At 49.0% G+C, this 22,585-nt stretch overlaps 1 protein-coding gene across 1 annotated transcript in view; it reads right to left on the minus strand.

Annotated features, from left to right (window-relative positions):
• Window positions 1-22,585, minus strand: part of LOC126523916 (uncharacterized) — a 469,956-nt gene that overhangs the window by 230,598 nt on the left and 216,773 nt on the right. The gene's annotated exons all lie outside the window — the stretch shown is intronic.

The raw sequence follows: 22,585 nt of genomic DNA on the forward strand, positions 1-22,585 counted from the left end.
AGACTTTTGCTGCAACATGGCACAAGCCCGGCTTGAAGCAATGTGGTATCAACGACGTGGTCCCAGCCCACAGCTGCAGCCAAGTACGAGCATGGCTTGATGTTACCTTCCCAGGGCAATAGATAGGAAGAAACGGGCCTGTCATTTGGCCGGCAAGGTCACCCGACCTCAACCCTCTTTACATTTTTATGTGGGGCTATATTAAGGATCACGTATGCACTACGGAAACGACTACACCAGAAGCCTTATAGGAGAAGATAACTTAAGTGTGCCACAGCATTCCACAGACGGTGCGCAAGGCAGCAACAGCCAGCCTTCTCAGAAGGTCCCAGTGTTTTATCGCTGCAGAAGGAGACCTCTTCGAGCGCTTGCTGTGAAAGCGCATGAAAAGTAAACGTAAATTCAGTGAAAGACTGCATTTCGACGTTTAGGATATTGTTATTCTACCATTTTCAGCGTTCTGAAAACTGAGTTTTTATTTATTTAGGGAGGTTCAGTTTGCTTACAGCTATCGCGAAATGACGGACCTATTGCTTCCGGCAGCACAAGCGATAAGCTCTAGGTCTGCTTATCGCTATAACGAACTTTCGCGAGTGGAGCACATCACTGGCGTAAATGGCACAGCCAACGCCTACGTCACTGCCCTGTCGGAAGGATGGATGAATGTTATGAGTGTCCCCTTTAGAACGGGGTGGTGCGTTGCGCCACCAAGATCTTGCTAATACTGCCTAATGTCCTACCTGGGTTAAAAAAAAAACAAAAACAAAAGAATGAAAAACTCACGGTGAATTCCCGCACCCAAATTTTCTGACCACCCTCTGTGAACTTTGTTTTTGTACGTCTGCGTTTTTCGCCGTTTCCCTACTTTTCTTCCACCAATCTTCCCATCGCTTCTTACTAATCTCCTAGTGCCGACATGTTTACTTTCCCCCTGCTCTCGCTGAACCCAGGGGCTTCAAGGAGTCCAGTGGTGCCTAATCAACCGCTGGGCAGATATCTTCGCATAGTAATAAAACATGCTCCATCGTTTCTCTAGCTTTACCACAGCAAGCACACACTTCTTCTTGGTTCTTATATCTCGCTTTATACGTGCTTGTTCTAAGGCATTCTGATCTCGCTTTGAAAAGTAATGAGCTTCCCTTTGAGTTATTATAAATTGTTTCTTTGCTGATTTCGTTTTTTCCTCTTAAATATTTACTCATGGCACGTTTGTTTTCCATTGCCGCCACCCATGAGATTATTTCACCTTTCTGACTTTCTGCTTGACGTTCTTTATTGCTGTGTTGCCCACCCTAGAGGCTGCGTACTTGCTGGTAAGCTTCCTAGTTCTTTTGCTCCACTGTGAATCAAAGCTTTTTTCCTGTGCAGATACCTGAACACCCTCCCAGCCCATTCACTTTCTTCCATATTCCTCAGTCGTCCTTCATAATGAATTTTACTGTGAGCGTCCCTCACTTCAAAACTTGTCCAGCCCATATCACCTTGCACAGCTTCATTTGTAGTCTTCCCGTGAGCGTCCAATGCGAGGCATCCCACTGACCTTTGGCTGCCATCGAGTCCTGATTGCACACATGATTTCAAGCAAACAACTACATTTCCAAAAGTAACTGCCGCCTTTTAAGCAGCAGTGCGCCTATGGCTATTTGTGCGCGGAACGTTTCGGAGCAGTGCAATGACGTAGGATGCGCAAGCGGGTATGTCACGTGTTGTTTTGTATTTCGCGGGCATCATCAGTAAGCTGAAATACAGTAATACTTTACAGATAGAAATACATGCAACTGTTTATTCGGACGTTTTCCAAACCGCTCTGCAACTTTCTAATTGAATTTTTTTCTCTAGTTTCGTTACTTTAAAAGGTGAGTAATTATTCTTCACATAAAATATCTTTAAACAAAGAATACAAAGAATGGCGTGACACATTGCATACAGAGGTAAGCAACATGCATTTGGTCGTGTCGACTTGAAGTGCATCGGCATATTTTCAAACTCTGGCTAAATTTTGCTTAAGTACCCTGTATACAGCAACTTCTGCTTAGATACGTAAATTTATTAGAAACTTGCACGTATATTTCGATATCTTGGTGCAAGGTGTTGTGGACACATGCAGTGAACTTTGTTTCGAGTGACAACTTTTTTGCTCTTTATGAAGCTTTATCTTCGCATTTGTGCATTCCATTCTATCTTCTCCTTTCTAATGTATATTTTGCAGAACTCCTGCTTTGTATATGTGATCTCTGTTGCGAATATAGTTTCGGTGCAATTACAATACACGACCGGTAAAATATGTTCCTGCGCAATACATTGAAACGACGGATAGCGTCATGGAAATGTTTACCTGGTCATTGCATGTGTACAAAAATGTAAATAAGGTTTTTAAATGACGAAGCTTCATTAAAATATTTGTCCTCAACTTGTTCATTTCATGGCATTTACATTTATCCTATCAGCGACATGCATCGATTTGCTAGCTTCGAACTGATATAGTTGTAAAGTTCGTGGGAAAAAAACATGGAAGAATTGATCTCAGTTGCATCTGGCATCACTGGTGGGACATACGAATATATTCTTTCATGAATAAATACATACTTGTCTTGACGTTGTGTAACCGTCCACGAATTCATTTGCAGCATCTTTGGCAATTCCGATGCAGTTGTTATTCATGTATTTGATCCATCGACAAATTCTGTAAGGAGGAAACTGAGCTCAAACGTGAGCCACCCCCCCCCCCCCCCCCCCGAATGAAATATCTGGCTACGCCACTGCCCACGGAGTCCTGTGTCTCGTACATCCAGGACGCGCTGGCACTTTGTCGTAAGGCTGATCATGACACTTATTTATTTATTTAATTATTTACTTCTTTATTTATTGATTTACTACATACTGCAGACCAATCTGGTCCAAGCAGGACGGGCAATACAATTTACAGAACATCTCTATTACACAAAAAGAGAACAACAACAAGAAAAGAGACATGATAGTACCAGAGGAAAGAACACAAAGGACATAATCATCTAGTCATATAGTGCGTCATAAGGTTCTGTTAGGCTATTCCAGTCGGACACAGAACGCGGAAAAAAAGGAAAACTTATGTCTGTCCTTGCAAAGCAAGAGGTTAGAAAGTGTGTTTAGTAATGTCGCGTAGGTCTTGTGGCTAAATGGGAAAGAAACTCTGTCTGAGCAATAGCCATTTTACCGTTAAGAATAAAGTTTAAAAAATTCAAACGAATTTTTTCGTTTTCGATTCAAGTAGTTCATTGCAGTTAGCTTTCATGAGCTCAGAAGGATAGTCAGTATACTTAAATTTCGAATAGATAAACCTGACAGCTTTTCACTGAATCCTTTCTAACTTTTTAATGTTAAGCTTAGTGTGAGGATCCCAAACAATAGAGCAATATTCAAGCTTAGGTCGTATGAATGTGAAATAGCTAAGAAGTTTGACCTTAGGAGGAGAATTACAAAGCTTATGTCATAAGTAACAAAGTTTGCCGAAAGCTGAAGAGCAAATGTTATCAATGTGAAGACTCCAAGAGAGGTTATTAGTGATTGTCACACCTAGGTATTTGTAACTGTGACATGACACTGTAACTGTAACTGTTCTGTATGAGCAGTAACTGTGACACAACAGCAGCTCAGGAGGTCGGGCATGTGCTTAAGGGCATTGCTGACGACGCGTTTAATCTGATCACGTGCAAAAGCTAATCTACAGTTGATGCAATCATTAAAGAGTGCCGACAATTCGAGCAGGCCAAAAGCCGGCGCGTCTTGCAGCCATTCGTCAGACTTCCCAATACTGCCGCAACGTCGACGTGTGGAGATGAACCCGCAAAGCAGCATACGTCGCCATCGGAAGATGTGGTGCGAATCGTTAGACGTCAACTGGATGCGATGACGCCTCCAGCTTTCTGTTCGCGTAGCCCTGATGCTACCACATTTTCAGTTCCTCTCGTACAAGCCATCGTTCGCCAGGAACTTGAAATCATCGGTTTACATTCTGTGTGTGTTGTAGCCCATCCCAGAGCTAACGAACGCCCTTCTACTATTTTCGCTCCATGCCGACACTTCTCTCCACGTTATCGCAACCCGATTGAGTGGAGAACTGCGGACGACCAACAGATAGGTTTCACTTGTCGTCGTACTGGTCATTTCGCCCGATACTGTCGCAACTCGTGGCCCTCAACACCTCGTACGCCGACCAACCTGAGCCGCTTTGATGGAAATGCCCGCAATGGTTTGCTCACCGCCGACTCTAACAGCGCCGACAACTCTGCTAGGAAAACGTGTTACAGCTGCTCACCATCGCCGCGCGGATACCAGTCAAGCTCACCGCAAACACGTCGCCCATCTTGCCGTTCACCGCCGCCACGTCGCCTTTCGTCTCCTGTGTCGATTGGCTGCACCCTTTCGGAAAACAGAGAAATGCAGCCCTCGGAGGTGGTGCTGCATTGCCAACTACCGCAGCGAAACCTCTGTCTGTGCCCACAAGGGGAAGTATAATAGACGTTAAAATAGACGGCGTACGTGTCCAAGCACTCGTCGACACTGGAGCGCACGTACCTGTGATGAGTGCTAGCCTACGTAGAGGTTTAAAGAAGGTCCTCACTCCAGCAGCTGCCCGAGTGCTTCGTGTGGCCGACGGCCGTGTGGCGTGCTGGTTGTTCTTGGAATGTGTACTGCGCGTTTAATTACAGCCGGCCGCCCTACTTTGCTGTGTTCGACAACTGCCGTCGTATAATGGATTGTCTGAACCCTATACGGTGATTCATTGCTCTTTAATTTTGCTGTTATCTCACTTGGTTACGGTTGCCGTGTTATGCTTCTCGGATGTGGCAGCTCGGTCAGTTGCATTGGAAAGCAGTCTCTCGAAGTAAGCATTTGCTCCTGCAGTTTCGACACCGACATAGACTCCCAATTTACACACACGGCGATTCGTGCTCCCCGTTCATCCTTTCCTGCTGCAGCCATGAGCAAATAGTGCCTGTGGCATTTCTCGGCTGCTATTAAGCACGAACGGAGACCGGCATGCGTGCTTACATGGTCCGACGTGTATGAAGTTGGGTGGGAAAAGTGGCTGATGAAAGTGATGCCCACGAAAGCGACTTGTCTATATTGAGACAATGTGTGACGCCAAGTGTGAGCCACACATTAGCAGCCTCCGAAAGAAAAGAAACGTGCAGGTTGGAAGGGAGTCAACGCTAAAATGCCCGGTATTCCATGTCGTTGTGTAGGTTGCGGCAGCAGATGCCTCCGTCACCCGATTCCTTCACTGTGCAAGTTGCTCACCTTTAACGGCGACTGTCGCTGCGAACAAGTGGGACACTCTGTTCAATCTGTTTCTGCTGCTGGTTGTCGCTCGTTAGCGAACCACCACATGCGACGAAGGCAAGCACTAAGCCTGTAGGTAGGCGGCTGACCGTACCGTAAGAGTCCCGTGTACGGGAATGCTCACTGTTGCGATATGGTTCGTAGCCATTGTATAATGTATTGTCTGAAACATATGCGGTTATTGATTGCTGTTTAATTTCGCTGTTCTCTCACTTGGTTACGGGTGCCGTGTTATGTTTTTCGAATATGGCGGCCTGGTCAGTTGCTTTAAGAAGCAGTCTCTCGAAGTAAGCATTTGCTCCTGTAGTCTGCACAGCGACATAGACTCCCAATTTACACACACCGTGATTCGTACTCCCCGTTCATCCTTTCTTGCTGCAGCCATGGGCAAATTGTGCATGTGGCCTTTCTCGGCTGCTATTAAGCTCGAACAGATACCAGCAAACGGGCTTGCATGGTCCGACGTGTATGAAGTTGAAAGCCACATGGGTGGAAAGGGCCGCAGAAGTGGCTGATGAAGGTGGTGCCCACGAAAGCGACTTGTCTATACTGAGACGATGTGGGACACCAAGTGTGAGCCACACATTAGCAGCCCCCGAAAGAAAAGAAACGTGCAGGTTGGAAAGGAGTCAACGCTAAAATGCCGGGTAGTCCATGTCACTGTATCACCCGATATCGGGCTGCTATCGGGCTGCATCACCCGATAGCATCGCAATGCTAGTTGTTTATCTTCAACGACGACTGCCGCTGCAAACAGGTGGGACACTCTGTCCAATCTGCTTGCGCTGCTGGTTGTCGCTCGTTACCAGACCGCCATGTGCGACGATGACGGTGAGCTGTTTACGAGTTCGCGTCAATGATTCCAGCTTATCTCGACATGCAAATTTTGTTTCTGCTATTGCACGAGAATGTAGATTGCTTGTCTTCTGCCAATAAGGTCGCACGTTCTGTTCACTCACTTGTGACTTGTTTGTATGGGCATCACTAGAGGCTCTTTAGCCTCCTGGCAACTATAACGCACCAGCTACGCGGCAGCCAAGGCATTGAGGCATGCTGCATAGCCGGCAAGGCAAGCACGGCGCGTACCAGCGTACGCTACCGGCAAAAAGCGGCCATATTGAATTTTGCTCTAAAAAAACAGACTTCCGCTTCCGGGTTTAGCAGCGTCATATGGCATCCACTTAACTAAGTTCCATGCGCTGCCGCTGATTATTTTCGAACCACTACGGAAGGTAGTTTCCCTTCTCTTAAGTTGGTTCTTTATTCTATGGCTGTGTGTGCATTTGTGTTTTGTTTCTCTGCATGAACTTCTACAAAGCACATTTGTCACGGTCTTTTAATGTGCTTTTCCCGACAAAACGCTGGTGCGTGCAGTACGATTTCGACTCGAGAACTGAGGTTTATCGACCCGGTGCCATAAGAGACTTTAATCCGACAAGCGTTTCCGATTTTGACAGCGCCAAATCTTAGGAAGCATGGTGGACCGGCAAGGACAGTGTCTCCGGTGGATACTCTAAAGCCAAGGCAGGTAAGCTGTTACACAAACAGTACTGTCTCGGTGGATAGCGATCTTGTTTTGCCGAAAAGGCTAAATAAAAAAAGAAAACATTGAGTCCAATTGGAGTTTTCAATGGGACTCAATTGCTCGCAATTAGAGATCACTGCAAGTGCAAGTTCGTACAATTGGACATCATTGGGGTTGAAAATGTCAATTGGACCGAATTTGAAGTCACTGGATGAGGAATCCTGTGAAACAACAAAATTTGACAATCATAAAAGTATAATTATGTGAGCCTTGACATTTGGAAAGAATCATTTAGCCTTTTGGGAAGTTAAAAATCCGCCTTTGAACTTTACTCTCATCTTTCAATTACTGGCATCATTTGGCATCACACATGCGCAATGCTAGTTATGTTAATATTCTCTTAGGTAGTTCTAGCAGGTAAAAATTAAATCTTCAGCAAATCTTGCCATTGTATATAATTTCAATGCTTGTCAGTAGTTGAATATCAGGCCTAACAAGATTAGGGAAGACTTAAGTGCAAGCTTTGTTGCAATGGTACATTTATGTTACAAGATACCAAAAAGAGGAAAAGTTCTAATCTATACTGTCCTTGTTGTGTATGCAATATGCAATACTATTTCATTTCTGTGCTCAAACGTCGCTGCTTTCTGGTGCTGTGCAGAAACATAGGAGGAAATGGAATTATTTCTAACCAAAAGGCCTAGCAAAACAATAAGCCTCAATGAGGGGAAAGGGAAGAAGAAGACAAAAGAGAAGGTGTGATTACCCAACACTTCTTTTTTGGCACCTATGTATCGGACCACACTGGGCAAATACTGCTTGGTCTGCTCGTTCAAGGCACTAACTTCTGCCAATTGAGTATGTGCTTTGAACACATTTACCATCATGACATGCGAACATTCGTTGCACAAGTAATGCAATGTGCAATTTTCTGAACACAAAAGCATGGTTGAGAGAGTAACGTGTAGAAGCACAGCTGCAAGGAATCTTCGTTTGAGCATAGCCATTTTGTTTGCTTTAGCTTACAGAGTGCTTGAGTGAAATATTACCGGCCTGTGTCAATTTTTTTTTTTTTGAACTTGCCACTGCAATGTTCTGGGAACAGTATGAATGCTAGCTTTGAATTATTAATACTATCTTGAAATTGAAAAGCGCAATGTTATGCTAGAAGAAGTTAAGAAAAATAAAAAGCCATTTTACCTTTTCATTCTTGATAAAAGTATGTGAGCTGCAATTACAAAATCACAAAGCGTTTAAGTCCTGTTAAAGGGACTGACAATCACTTTCCATGGTACCTCTTTTCTTTAGTGCAACAGAAAGCTTACCGATCAAAGTGTCTAATCATGAAAAACACTTCTTCGGCTTTCCTCGGCATAGTATATATAGGTAGGGCGTTTCTAAAGGGGAGAGGGGTTAACGCGGGTGGGCGATGCAATGACCTAGGTGTGTTAGCGGTGACGGTGCAGAATTGAAAATAAAGGGATGCTATTCAACGTTGGTGAGAGAGTGTGCGGCAGCGCCATGTGTCAGCCGACCGCGTGTTTTCTGTGGCAGGCGCCTGGACGACATGGCAGGCGGGAAGATTAACTGCTCCGCTGGAGGCCAGTGAGCTATTCTATTTTTCAGAGAAACGACAGCTCACTGACCTGCAGCAGAGCAGATAATCCCCACTTCGTTGTCGTCACAGGCCATTTCTGTTCTTTCTAAATTTTATAATTGAGAACTCAGGGCCCCAGAATTATGCTACACCTGGGAATAGTTCCTTTCTGCTAGCGTTCTTTTAAGGTCATTTAAAACTTGGGGAAAGGAACTATCCCCAAGTTGCCCTCGATAGAGCTTATGATGCCGCGTCAAAATTGGAGAGACAGTCGGAATTGGTGAAGAAACAGGCCACACCAGAGTCTGACAGACCGCCGGCCTTTATAACCAAATATTCTAATGCACTCCCAAACATAAACAAAATCCTACGAAAATACCACCCAATAATATCAAGTAACGAGCATCTGAGGAAAGCGTTCCCGGATGTACTTAGGGTTACCTATCACTGTAAAAGGAACTTTAAAGGCATGTTAGTGCACGCAAAAGTCAGCCAACAGAGTTCTCCCGCAATAAAAGCATGTTGTCGCCCCAGGTGCAGAACCTGTAGGCACCTTCAAAATGACATTAAGATTAAAAGCACCGCAAATAGTTATACACACGAAGTCAAATCTAGCTTCACTTGTGCAAATTCGGATGTGATTTATATGCTTGAATGTTCTTTCTGTAAGAAACAATATATCGGTGAAATGGGGCAATCAATGAACGTCAGATTAAATGGTCATCGCGCGGACACAGCTGAAAAGCTTCCCAAAGCCGTCGCCGAGCATATCAACCAACCAAGTCATAACGTTGATGACCCGAAACTCTACATCTTGCAGACAAATTTTCGTTCTGAACGAGAAAGAAAATGCAGAGAATCATACCTCATCCATAAGTTCAAGACATTGCAACCAATAGGCATAAACGTTTCAAAGGGAGCGTTAGAATCTATTCGCTATGCTACATTTCAAGTTATAGACAACCACACTTAGTTTGGTTTCTTAGATTTCCTTCTTTTTCTTCCTCTTTTTCTTCCTTTTTTTCCAGCCGGAGTGTCAGACGCCGTTGACACGCCGGTTAACACGCAGGCGTTGACACGTGCTTGACATTCGACCGGGTCATTGGCCTTATGCACAGCACTCCTTTATTCTAAATTCGACATGCTGACACAGCTTCGCTCGTTGCCGCACCCACCCGCCTTACACCCTCTCCTCTTTATAAGAACCTCGCCTATATATTGACACGTGTACTTATCTTTATCGGGCGACCACGTTTCGCCACCTAACAAATGTAATCGCACAGCGCGGGACGCGCCTGCATGTATCCGAAGTTTCTGGAAAGTTATCGATGCTTCTACCCGGCTGTCTGTTGTCGCCGAACGTTGTGTTATCTGATTTCATCGCGTGACGGGAATGGTGTAGCACATTGTGGAAGGCACGCGGGTCCGAACGATTAGTCTGGAACATTCGACGACTGCTGTATAAAAGCCGACGCGCTTGCCTCGCTGATCAGATTTACGACGATCGCCGACTGTGTTCGCCGCTCTCATTGTGCTTTAAGTGTAGCCTGTTTTGTGGGCACAGGTTCGCCCAATAAAAGCTAGTTTTTGCCTTTCTGGTGGAGGTGCTTTGCGTTCATGTACCGGACGCCCCCACAAAGCCGTGACCCAAGCCCTCACTCGGAAGACACCAACGTCGCCAAGAACCAGCGAGGTAGCCGCAGGCTGCAAGGACTGCCCCCGGAGCACGGACTTTTGCCTGAGACGACTAGGAAGATGGCCACCACGTCCACCCCAATGGCAGCCCCAGCGTCACCCGTCGTGCTGCAGCAGCCCAGGGAGCCTCCGACGTTCCGCGGTTCAACTTTCGAGGACCCGGAAAGCTGGCTTGAGACGTACGAGAGAGTCGCTACCTTTAACAACTGGAACAGCGACGACAAACTGCCATATGTCTTCTTCGCTTTGGAAGACGCGGCCAGGACGTGGTTCGAGAACCGAGAAGCCACCTTAACGACCTGGGAACTTTTCCGAAGCGGCTTCCTGCAGACATTCGCAAGCGTCGTACGCCGAGAACGAGCCCAGGCGCTATTAGAAACCCGGGTGCAGCTACCTAATGAGACGACCGCAATCTACACGGAAGAAATGAGCCGTCTCTTCCGCCACGCCGACCCTGACATGCCCGAGAAGAAGAAAGTCCGCCTGCTGATGCGTGGTGTGAAGGAGGAACTTTTTGCCGGAATGGTACGAAGCCCACCGAAGACCGTCGATGAGTTTCTTCGCGAGGCCATCAGCATGGAGAAGACACTCGAGATTCGAAACCGGCAATTCGACCGCCGCACAAACGCGACGAACTACGCCGGAGTTCAGTCACTGGCCACCGACGACCTACGCGAGACTATCCCAGCTGTCGTGCGGGAGGAGCTACAAAAGCTGTTCCCATCATCACAGCCTCAAGTGGCTTCGATTGCCGACGTCGTGCGTGAGGAACTCCAACAACAACTTGGAGTAGCCCCTGAATCGCCGCAGCCTGAGCCGCAAGCGATGACCTACGCCGCCGTCGCACGCCGTCAAGGTCCCCCTCCGCGACCGCGCCAGGGCCCTGTCAGGCCGCAATTCCGTCGTCCGCCGCCGCCGCCACCCGCACGACCACCCGTCGCCGAGCGACTCTACCCGAGGAAGACAGACGTTTGGCGCGCTCCTGACCACCGCCCGCTCTGCTACCACTGCGGGGAAGCCGGCCATGTGTACCGCCGATGCCCATACCGGGAGATGGGACTGCGAGGTTTCGCCGTTAACGCGCCGCGGCCACACATTGGCGAACGACCTCGCGATATCGCCGACTACCTCGCCGCCACTCAGTGGAGCCCTCGACGAGCTTCCCGTTCGCCGTCACCAGGCCGGTACCTGTCGCCGCAGCGCCGACCATACACTGGCCCAGCCCGCGGCCGGTCCGTCAGCCCATATCCGGAAAACTAAAAGCAGCAACCGATGGAGGTGCGGCTGCTGTTCGTCGAACTGACGAAGATCCTCCGCCGCCGACGAAGACAACGAAGAGACCATCTCGACGACATAATAACTACCCGCCGCCGTCCCGACGAAGTCAGGAAACCAATACTACACCGAGGAAAGACGACTTAACGAGGCGACGTTCCTGCTTCACTTCAACACGCCGCAGCCGTGATCCGACGCCAAGACCTAATTGCAACGCTAGACAAAGAACCACCGACATCGACGTGCTTCTTGACGGCCACGCAGTTACCGCCTTAGTGGACACAGGGGCTGATTACTGCGTCATGAGTGGACACATCGCCGCCCAGTTGAAGAAGGTTAAGACTGCATGGGAAGGCCCTCAAATTCGCACCGCTGGAGGACACCTCATCACGTCCACTGGAATCTGCACGGCAAGAATAACCTTTCATGACCGGACTTACCCTGCCACTTTCGTTATCCTCCAACAGTGTTCACGAGACGTCATTCTCGGTATGGACTTCCTGAACCAACACGGCGCAATCATCGACCTGAAGTCACAGTCAATAACGCTGTCGGAAGATAAAGCGATACCGCCGGAGAGCCCTCGTAGTCACCACGCCTTGAGTGTGCTCGAAGATCAAGTGAGCATCCCGCCTCGCTCCAGCATTGTTATTTTGGTCGGCACCGAAACACCCGCTGACGTAGAAGGCGTCATCGAAGGCGACCAACGTCTACTGCTGGACCGTGAAATTTGCGTCGCAAGAGGGATCGCTCGACTGCACGGAGGAAACACAGAGGTGTTGCTGACAAACTTCAGCCAGGAGTTCAAGCACATCAACAAGGGCACGACGATCGCATACATCGAGGAAATTCAGGAAACCAGCGACGCGTTTGTCCTCTCGGATTCTGTCGCATCTACCCCGACGACCGTAGTTCCCGAGCCAGACTTCGACATAAATCCAAGTCTCCCCGCGATTAAGCAGCAACAGCTCAGAAGTCTGCTTCGACGATACAAAGGCTGTTTTTCGACGTCATCGAGGATTCGACAAACACCAGTCGCAAAGCATCGCATAAAAACCGAAGAGTGCGCTCGACCACTACGCCAGAGCCCTTACCGAGTTTCGACGCGGGAACGTGAAGCTATAAGAGAACAAGTCGACGAAATGCTGCGCGACGACATCATCCAGCCGTCGAAAAGCCCGTGGGCATCCCCTGTTGTCCTGGTAAAGAAAAAGGACGGAACCCTACGTTTCTGTGTCGATTATCGTCGACTGAACAAGATCACGACGAAGGATGTGTACCCCCTTCCACGGATAGACGACGCATTGGATCGGCTCTGCAACGCTAAATACTTCTCGTCGATGGACCTCAAGTCTGGCTACTGGCAAATAGAAGTCGACGAGAGAGATCGCGAAAAGACCGCCTTCATCACCCCAGACGGCCTCTACGAGTTCAAGGTTATGCCATTTGGACTGTGCTCGGCGCCTGCAACGTTCCAGCGCGTGATGGACACGGTTCTAGCAGGATTGAAGTGGCAGACCTGTCTCGTTTACTTGGATGACGTCGTTGTCTTCGCCGGAAATTTCGACGATCACCTTACGCGGCTTGCAACAGTACTCGAGGCCATCAAGTCATCAGGCCTCACTCTGAAGCCAGAAAAGTGCCGCTTCGCCTACGATGAGCTTCTGTTCCTAGGCCACGTCATCAGCAAGTCTGGAGTCCGCCCCGACCCGCAGAATACAGCTGCCATCGCAAAGTTCCCGCAGCCCACCGACAAGAAGGCAGTGCTTAGATTTCTTGGCATGTGTGCCTACTACAGGCGATTTGTCAAGGACTTTTCGCGCATTGCTGAGCCGCTGACACAGCTAACTAAATGTGACGTCGAGTTCAAGTGGGACACGCCGCAGGCCGACGCATTTGAAGAACTCAAACGACGCATGCAGTCGCCGCCCGTACTTGCGCACTTCGACGAGCACGCCGATACCGAAATCCACACTGACGCCAGTAGTCTAGGCCTCGGTGCCGTCCTAGTCCAGAGAAAAGATGGACATGAACACGTGATAGCTTACGCTAGCCGGTCGTTGTCAAAAGCGGAAGGCAATTATTCCACAACGGAAAAGGAATGCCTCGCCATCGTTTGGGCTTCATCGAAATTTCGCCCCTACCTATATGGAAGGCCATTCAGAGTGGTCAACGACCATCACGCGTTGTGTTGGCTAGCTAACTTAAAGGACCCTTCAGGACGGCTGGCACGGTGGAGCCTCAGACTACAAGAATACGACATCACTGTAACATACAAGTCCGGACGAAAACACTCAGATGCCGATTGCCTATCACGCGCCCCCATTGACCCGCCGCCGCAAGATGACGACGATGACGACGCCTTCCTTGGAATAATAAGCGCGGAAGACTTCGCCGATCAACAACGAAGGGACCCGGAGCTAAAAGCCCTTGTCGAGTATTTGTAAGGGCACACCGACGTCGTCCCTAGGGCATTTAAGCGTGGATTATCTTCTTTCACGCTTCAAAACAACCTACTCGTGAAGAAAAACTTCTCACCAGTCCGCACCAACTACCTTGTTGTGATTACGCCATTTAAGCTGGTCTACGGCAGAAACCCGACGACGACGCTTGACGCCATGCTGCCCCACGTCACTGACGAAGAGAATGTTGACGTCGCTAGCTATCTCCAGCGCGCCGAAGAAGCCCGACAGCTCGCCCGCCTGCGGATCAAGAACCAACAGAGGACCGACAGCCGACACTACAACCTCCGACGACGCTTCGTCGAGTACCAGCCCGGCGACCATGTTTGGGTTTGGACACCGATACGCCGACGAGGACTGAGTGAGAAACTATTGCGCCGCTATTTCGGACCCTACAAGGTCATTCGACGTATTGGCGCACTGGGCTATGAGGTCGTGCCAGACGGAATTTCGCATTTACAGCGGCGCCGCGCACGATCTGAAGTGGTCCACGTGGTGCGTCTGAAACCCTTTTACGGACGCTGACGAACTTCCTTATTTTGTTTTCTTTGCTACGGGTGTTTTTCCTTATTTCGTTTGTATGCAGCATCGGGTCGATGCTTTTTTTTAAGAGGGGGGTATTGACACGTGTACTTATCTTTATCGGGCGACCACGTTTCGCCACCTAACAAATGTAATCGCACAGTGCGGGACGCGCCTGCATGTATCCGAAGTTTCTGGAAAGTTATCGATGCTTCTACCCGGCTGTCTGTTGTCGCCGAACGTTGTGTTATCTGATTTCATCGCGTGACGGGAATGGTGTAGAACATTGTGGAAGGCACGCGGGTCCGAACGATTAGTCTGCAACATTCGACGACTGCTGTATACAAGCCGACGCGCTTGCCTCGCTGATCAGATTTACGACGATCGCCGACTGTGTTCGCCGCTCTCGTTGTGCTTTAAGTGTAGCCTGTTTTGTGGGCACAGGTTCGCCCAATAAAAGCTAGTTTTTGCCTTTCACAGTTTTGTTACTGTGTTCTTTGACGTCACGACCACGTGACATCTGGTGACACGTGACATACTGTGGTGAGGAAAGCATACTTCGTTTTGAAAAAGACAAGACCACTTGTCGAAGCGTTGGCTTGTTATTGTTTTGCTTATCGTCCTAAGTTGCAGATAGACATTCTCACAAAAACTGTCTATTTGAAGCTTGAGATTTCTTGGAATAGAGGTCACATACGACACATTATTTCTGGCACTGTGAATGCAGGAAACCACGGAGATGCCAGTGGAAGAGCATCTTCATTGAGCCACATTCAAGCTAGTGAGGTCACCAGAGATTTCTACTCTTCCTCGTAATCGTCGGTACTAAGTTGAAGCTCTGAACATGTCACACTAGAGCTATCCAAGCGTAATTATTCATTTGAAGTAAGGAAACATCGGAATACGCAATGAGTTTGGCATTGAAAAAGGTGGCGGTAGTCAACAGAGCCGCCTAACTCCACACTACAATCTACAAAACTCTGGGGAGCCAGATTTCCAATTAATTTCTGCAAACTGCAGCCACAGAAATTTTTTTGGGGGAAACTGGGGACATATAATGCGCAGCCTTCACCCAAAATATGATAAAATGAGTGCCATGCATTTGTGGCGCTCTGTGGATAAAAGAAAGCCTTCGGATGAGTGAGACTCATAACATTTGTTATAACTTAGTTGATGCATTGCCGGAATAATTAGTGTGATTATGTGTAAGCATTTGTTTAAACACAACTAATCAATTAGGAATTCGCAGAAAATCTAATTGAATATTTTTTTGTTTGACTAAATATTGTTACGTAGGAAGACGCAGACGAAAAGCTACATACAAGTATATTTACAGGGAAATACGCCGCACTTGGCCAAGAGGCAACAGCTGGCGCTAGGTTCTCTAATCGTCGTCGTCGTCTTCACACTACTCGCCTCTTCGTGATCGCAAATACTGTTCCGTAGCACTACCCCCGGCGGCAAAAGCGCCGTCCCGGAGCGACTAAACGCAGGACTCGGAAGCAGTGTAGTGGGCCTTGAGCCTACTGACGTACACGACATCACTAGATGCCAGAGCAGAGGACGAGGTTGAGCTCACAGGAGCAATTTCGTACGTCACAGGCGTCACCTGGCGCAGCACGCGGTAGGGCGCTGTGTATCGCGAAAGGGGCTTCTCTGAAATTCCGACGTGACGAGAGGGCGACCACGGGAGCACGAGCACACCAGGTTAAAACTGTAGGTCACTGTGACGGGCGTTGTTCTGACACCGCTGAGTGGTTTGCGAGTCGTCAGTCGAGTACGGGCAAGCTGGCGTGCGTGGTCGGCGAGGGCGATGCCCTGGCGCGCATACTCGCTTGTTGAGATCGCCGCAGGAGGAAGTGCCGTGTCTAGGGGCAAGGTCGGTTCGCGACCGTAGAGTAGATAAAATGGAGAAAATCCGGCGGTGTCATGCCGGGAAGAATTGTACGCAAATGTGACGTAAGGAAGGGCAATGTCCCAGTCGTGGTGGTCCGTGGAAACGTACTTGGACAGCATATCGGTAAGAGTACGGTTTAACCGCTCGGTTAGGCCATTGGTTTGAGGATTGTATGAGGTAGTCAGCTTGTGTAGAATGGAGCAGAAACTAACAATGTCGGCGATAACTTTCAAAAGGAAGTTATGACCGCGGTAAGTAAGCAGCTGTCGCGGGGCGCCATGAAGCAAGATAATGTCACGCAAGAGAAAATCCGCCACGTCAGTGACGCAACTGGTAGGTAGAGCCCGCGTGATAGCGTATCGGGTGGCGTAATCATTTGCGACAGCTACCAATTTGTTACCGGAGGATGAGGTGGAAAATGGACCGCCGAGATCTAATCCAAAACGAAAGAACGGTTCCACAGGGACGGTGATCGACTGGAGATGACCGGCAGGTTGCACCTGAGGTGTTTTCCGACGCTGGTAGGGATCACAGGCAGCAACATAGCGTCGGACGGCGCGAGCGAGACCAGGGCTATAGAAGCTGCAGCGGACGCGGTCGTACGTGCGGGTTACCCCAAGATGTCCGGCACTGGGTGCGTCATGCATCTCAAGAGCACAGTCGGTCGTAGATGTTTTGGCACGACAAGAAGAAGATCACAGCCGTCAAGGAGAAAGTTCCTTTGATGCAGAATGGCGCCCTGGAGGACATATCGTAGAACGGATGCGTCGGTAGGTGTTGAGCGCAGACGCTCGATGAGTACTCGCAGCGATGGGTCTTGGTACTGCTCATCGGCGATGTTAGCGAAGGCAGACACAGAGAAAATGGTGTTGGCGGTAATACTGTCGGCGTTGTCAGGCTCGTCGACCGGGTAGCGAGACAGGCAGTCCGCGTCCCTGTGTACTCGGCCAGATTTGTAGATGACAGAACACCAATATTCTAGGAGGCGTAAGGCCCAGCGACCAAGTCTTCCTGTAGGATCTTTCAGTGAGCATATCCAGCAAAGTGCGTGATGGTCTGTGACAACGGAAAAGGGTCGGCCTGTAATATGGGCGGAATTTCGCATCCGCCCAAACTAGGGCCAGACACTCAGGCTCCGTGATGGAATAGTTGCGCTCCGCGGAGGAGAGGAGCCTGCTGATGTAAGCGATAACAAGGCGTTGTACTGCGCCAATTCCGTGACTGCTGGCATCAGTACGGACTTCGGTAGGCGCAGAAGGATCGAAATGGGCCAGAACGGGAGGCGTTGTGAGAAGGCCGATTAGATGCGAGAATGCAGAGTCCTCGTTATCGCCCCGCTGGAAACTGGCGTCTTTTTTCAAAAGTTCAGTTAGTGGTCGTGCTATGGCGGCGAAATTTTTCATGAAACGGCGGAAGTACGAACAAAGGCCGATGAAGCTGCGCACATCCTTGACACACTTCGGAACAGGGACGTGCGTAAAAGCATGGATCTTTCCTGGGTCCGGTTGCACTACGTTCGCGTAAACGAGATGCCCAAGGACGGTAAATTCGCGACGGCCGAATTGGCACTTTGATGCGTTGAGTTGCAGACCGGCTCGACGAAAAACGTTTAGCACTGCTGAGAGGCGCTGAAGGTGGGTAGCAAACGTTGGGGCGAATACTATAACGTCGTCCATGTTGCACAGGCACGTGGACCATTTCAAACCGTGAAGAAGGGAGTCCATCATGCGTTCAAAAGTGGCAGGAGTGTTACATAGACGGAACGGCATCACTTTGAATTGATAAAGACCATCGGGTGTTACAAAAGCAGGCTTCTCGCGGTCGAGATCGTCCACGGCAATCTGCCAGTAGCCGGAGCGAAGGTCAATAGATGAGAAATAGGGAGCACCGTGGAAATAGTCAAGGGCGTCATCAATGCGAGGTAGGGGATAGACGTCCTTTTTGGTAACCCTGTTAAGGTGCCCATAATCCACGCAAAAGCGCCATGAGCCATCCTTATTTTTTACCAGTACAACACGTGACGCCCATGCAATACATGACGGTTCAATGATGTTCTTGGCAAGCATTTTGAGAACTTAGGCATGAATAACTTCACGCTCAGCCGGTGATACTCGATACGGGCGGCGATGAATAGGAGGGGCATCACCGGTATTATTGCGATGTTTAACAGCAGTAGTTAGGGCCAAAGGACGATCGTTAAAGTAGAAAATATCGTGGTAGGAAAGCAGAACACGGTAGAGTTCACGAGCGTTCTCGGACGGCATGTCGGGCGCAATCATTTTCTGTAAGTCAGCGATGGTACAAGTTGCCGACCATGATGGTAGAGGAGGATCGGCTGAATTGTCGTCTACTGCAATAGATGCTACAGAGTAATCCTCGAATGAGCAAAGCTGGGCCAGAGACATCCCGCGTGGCAGTACTTGTGTTGTCAAGCCAAAATTGACCACTGGCAGGCAGACGCGATTCGCCGTAATAGAAAAAACTGTATGAGGTACTGCGATTTCGTGTGTAGGGAGGACTCGTTGCATAGGAGCCGTGATGTAGTGTCCGCCGAGGACGGGTGGCGATGACACTAAGTCAACGTGAGTCAGTGCCGAAGGTGTGGTGTGGTTCAGCAGGAACTGGAGTGTGGTTCAGCAGGATCCAGAAGAGGGAGGTCAAGGCGGAGAGTACTGACGGAACAATAGATGAAAGCAGAATGTGCGGAGAGGAAGTCTAACCGAGGATGATGGCGTGGCGACAGTGGGCGATGACTGTGAATAGCACGATAGTGGAGCGATCGGCGAAGCAGACGCAGGCGGCACACATACGAATTACGGGGGCTGTTCCGCCATCGGCGACACGGACAACAGGCGTCTTGGCGGACGTGATTACTTTCTTCAGGTGGCTACGAATGTCAGCGATCATTACCGACAAATGCGCCCCAGTGTCTATATGAGCAGATACGAAAACACCGTCGACTTGCACGTCAAGAAGGTTCAGATGAGTGGGCAAGGTCAGTAGAGGATTAGGCGGCGTAGGAAGCAATGCAGCGTCACCTCGAGGCGCTGCATCGTCTAGTTTTGGATGGGAGCGGCGTCCCAAGGGAGTCGGCGAATAGGAGCGACGGGGCTGGGGAGAGCGAGATTGTCGTCGTTAGGGCGAAGGCGAACGAGAATAGGGGCGGTTCGGCGCATCACAATCAGTGGCGGCATTACCGGAGTGTGCGGAATAGGGACGAGAAGGGCATGCTGGGGGGTGAGAGTAGGCAGTATAAGTAGACCGGGTCGGGGAACTCCAGTGCCCAGAAATGTGCGCGATTCGATGGCAGTGAAAACAAATGGGCTTTTCCGCAGTGCGCCATTCAGATGGGTTGCCGAAACGTGGTGGGCAACAAGATGCGGGACGGGGCGGAATCGAAGAAGCCGGGTGGGTATCAGGGCGATGGGCCGAGCAGACGGTGTGAATACCCATTTTTTCCAACTCCTGGCGGACAACTGCCTGGAACAGGGACACCATAACTGCAGGTGCATTGGTGGGGCTGGAGTCGAACGCAGCCGGATAGGCGGCCTCAATCTCACGCCGGGCGATCCTTGTAACATCGCCAGTGTTGTTGGGACGCGGAGCCTCGGCACAGGAAGATGTAGCTGGGGTGTTAGCAGACGGGCAGACTTCTGGTCAATACGTCGGCTTCTAGCGGGTTCCAGGCGGCGGCACTCCTTTATAACTGCATCCACCGTCGCCACGTTTTTGAAAACGAGCAAGTTGAAGGCGTCATCGGCAATGCCTTTGAGGATATGGGTTACCTTGTCTGAGTCAGCCATGTTTGCGGCAATTTTGCGGCACAGAGCCAAGACGTCCTGAATGTACGTGATATAGGGCTCTGTTGACGTCTGCACACGGCTGGGAAGCGCCTTCTGCGCGGTAAGTTGGTCACCGTAGGGGTTGCCGAACCAGTCTCGGAGCTTTTGCTTAAGCGAATACCAACTGGTGAGCTCATCTTCGTGCGTCCGAAACCAAATTCGAGGTGTGCCACCGAGGTAAAAGACTACGTTGGCGAGTATGATAGTAGGGTCCCACTGGTTATTGCGGCTGACGTGTCCGTACAAGCTGATCCATTCATCGACGTCTTCCCAATCTTTGCCCGAGAATACGCCAGGATCACGGGGAGCGGGGAGAGTGATTTAGGTCGTCGAAGTGGCAGCAGGTGTCGGAGCCGGCGGAGTCGAGTTGTCGTCGCCGGGAGCCATGAAGAAAGGCTTGACGTACCATCCACTGCGAAGCTTCGTGACGAGGTACACGGAACGTCCACCTCCAGCAGATATGTTACGTAGGAAGACGCATATGAAAATCTACATACAAGTATATTTACAACGTAATACGCCGCACTTGGCCAAGAGGCAACAGGCCGGGCTAGCCTTTCCAATCGTCGTCGTCGTCTTCACACTGCTCGCCTCTTCGTGATCGTAAATACTGTTCCGTAGCAATATGTACTGCCATGCAGCAGCGGTGAGCAGATGGTTCTAGATGAGCTCGGTAGAAAATGTTTTCTTAAGCATGCTCTTTTTATGCATATATATTTTTTTGCATCTGTTTTTTTTTTCACAGTACTCGCAATATTGTGCGATCATAAACTGCGCATGGAATTTTAATGAATGATCATAATGGCTCTCTTCGATGCCATTCCCGTCACATGAAGGGCATAAAATCACTGTCATGATGGTGCTATTAGTGCCGCTCAATCAGCTGTCTTGGAAGTTTTGCAGGGCTCCTTTCAGTGTGGATAATTATTCCCCGCTACATGATAGGCAGCTTTGGAGTGTAAGCTGCACTTACAGCGTTGCTTGTATTGTGTAAAAGTCATCAGATATTGATCACGCATCCATCCTTTTTTGTTTGGAATCTCTTTCTACGAACATGTGGAATAGATTTTGCAGGTGCGTCTCGTGTTGCAGAGCACCATTAAGAGTTAGCACCCGGCCACTTCCTTTCTTGACAGGAGTTGTGTTGTTATGCCATTATAATGAATTATTAGAAAGTGGCCTCGTTATTAGTTTTGTTAGTTAAAGTAGCGCTGTAGAATGGATTGTCACACATCAGCAACACTTTACAGGTTGTAAAAAATTATTGAGAATACTTAAATATCATTGTTCACAGCTAGCAGCATTGCAAAATTACGAACATAGTATTTGAGCTCTAGTAGTCTGCTACAGATGTTCTACATCACAACTTTCTTTCGCTTTAGTTAAGTCCGATCTCAAACTAATGCGCCACTGCTAGGTTTTACTTATAGGCGGTGGAGCCGGAAGCGTTGAGCAAAGTGACTGCAATGAGTGCAAAGCAAAAAAAAAAAAAAACAGCATGTTGAAAACTGCACAAAGAATTGCTGCAGGATAAAACAGGACTGTACACTTCACTGCATTTATTACTTAGAGAGGTACCGTTGCCAGGCTTTCTAATTTTGTCAAAGTAGTATTCACTTCTTTTAAAATTTCTGCCAGTGTAGCTACTTTGATTTGCAATGTATACCACGTAACATGTCCTTAACTTTTGTCTGTGTCCGATTAGTATTAACCCTATTAAATGCGTGTCATTGTAGGAGAGCCCTGAGCCTCACAGGAGGTAGAGGGCGCTCTCATGAGCGCACTGCCAGAGGGCCTCCAGACTGGGATTGACAGCAAGAGAGATGATGGAAAGGTGATTTCATTATGCCTTGGTGTCTGCCTTTTTCCTTCATGGCAAGAGAAGTTGTGGTGTATGGAAACCGGAATGTGTGCTAGGCCACGCAGCCTGGTATTTAGAGGTACCCTTACATTTTTGAAAGCGTTGCATTGCAGTCATCTCTTGTCCCTGCTGACTCGACAAAACAACAGCTCTGTTGATTGCATAATTTTTGCATTAGCAGCTTCTAAGCAGCACCTAAGCAGGTGATGCATGCACCTGAGGGTGCACGGCTATGACACAAGTCCTTACACAGGTCCTTCAAGATAATATACCATATTGCGGGCCCTTCCTAACCTCAGGGGTCATGCTGGACAAGAGGTAATGGCGGCATTTTCAGTTTTAGTATAAAAATATGGTTGTTTCGTGTTCTACAAATTCTTACAAAAGAGGGAAGTTAAGTGTGTCTTCACAGAAGCTCTTCCGTGTTTGCGTTGTGAACTCATGGTTCACTGTAGCGAAAGGCACGCGATTTGCAGGTTGGCGACCATGTTGCAGGCTTGCTTGGCAAGGGCGTCCCATTGTTGAGCGGAGTCCTACTGCAGAGTCGCTTTGGCGAAGGTATGAGCATTTTGGCCCGCCTCTGCAGT

Source organism: Dermacentor andersoni, chromosome 6 (assembly GCF_023375885.2).
Source record: "Dermacentor andersoni chromosome 6, qqDerAnde1_hic_scaffold, whole genome shotgun sequence".
NCBI lineage: Eukaryota > Metazoa > Arthropoda > Arachnida > Ixodida > Ixodidae > Dermacentor > Dermacentor andersoni.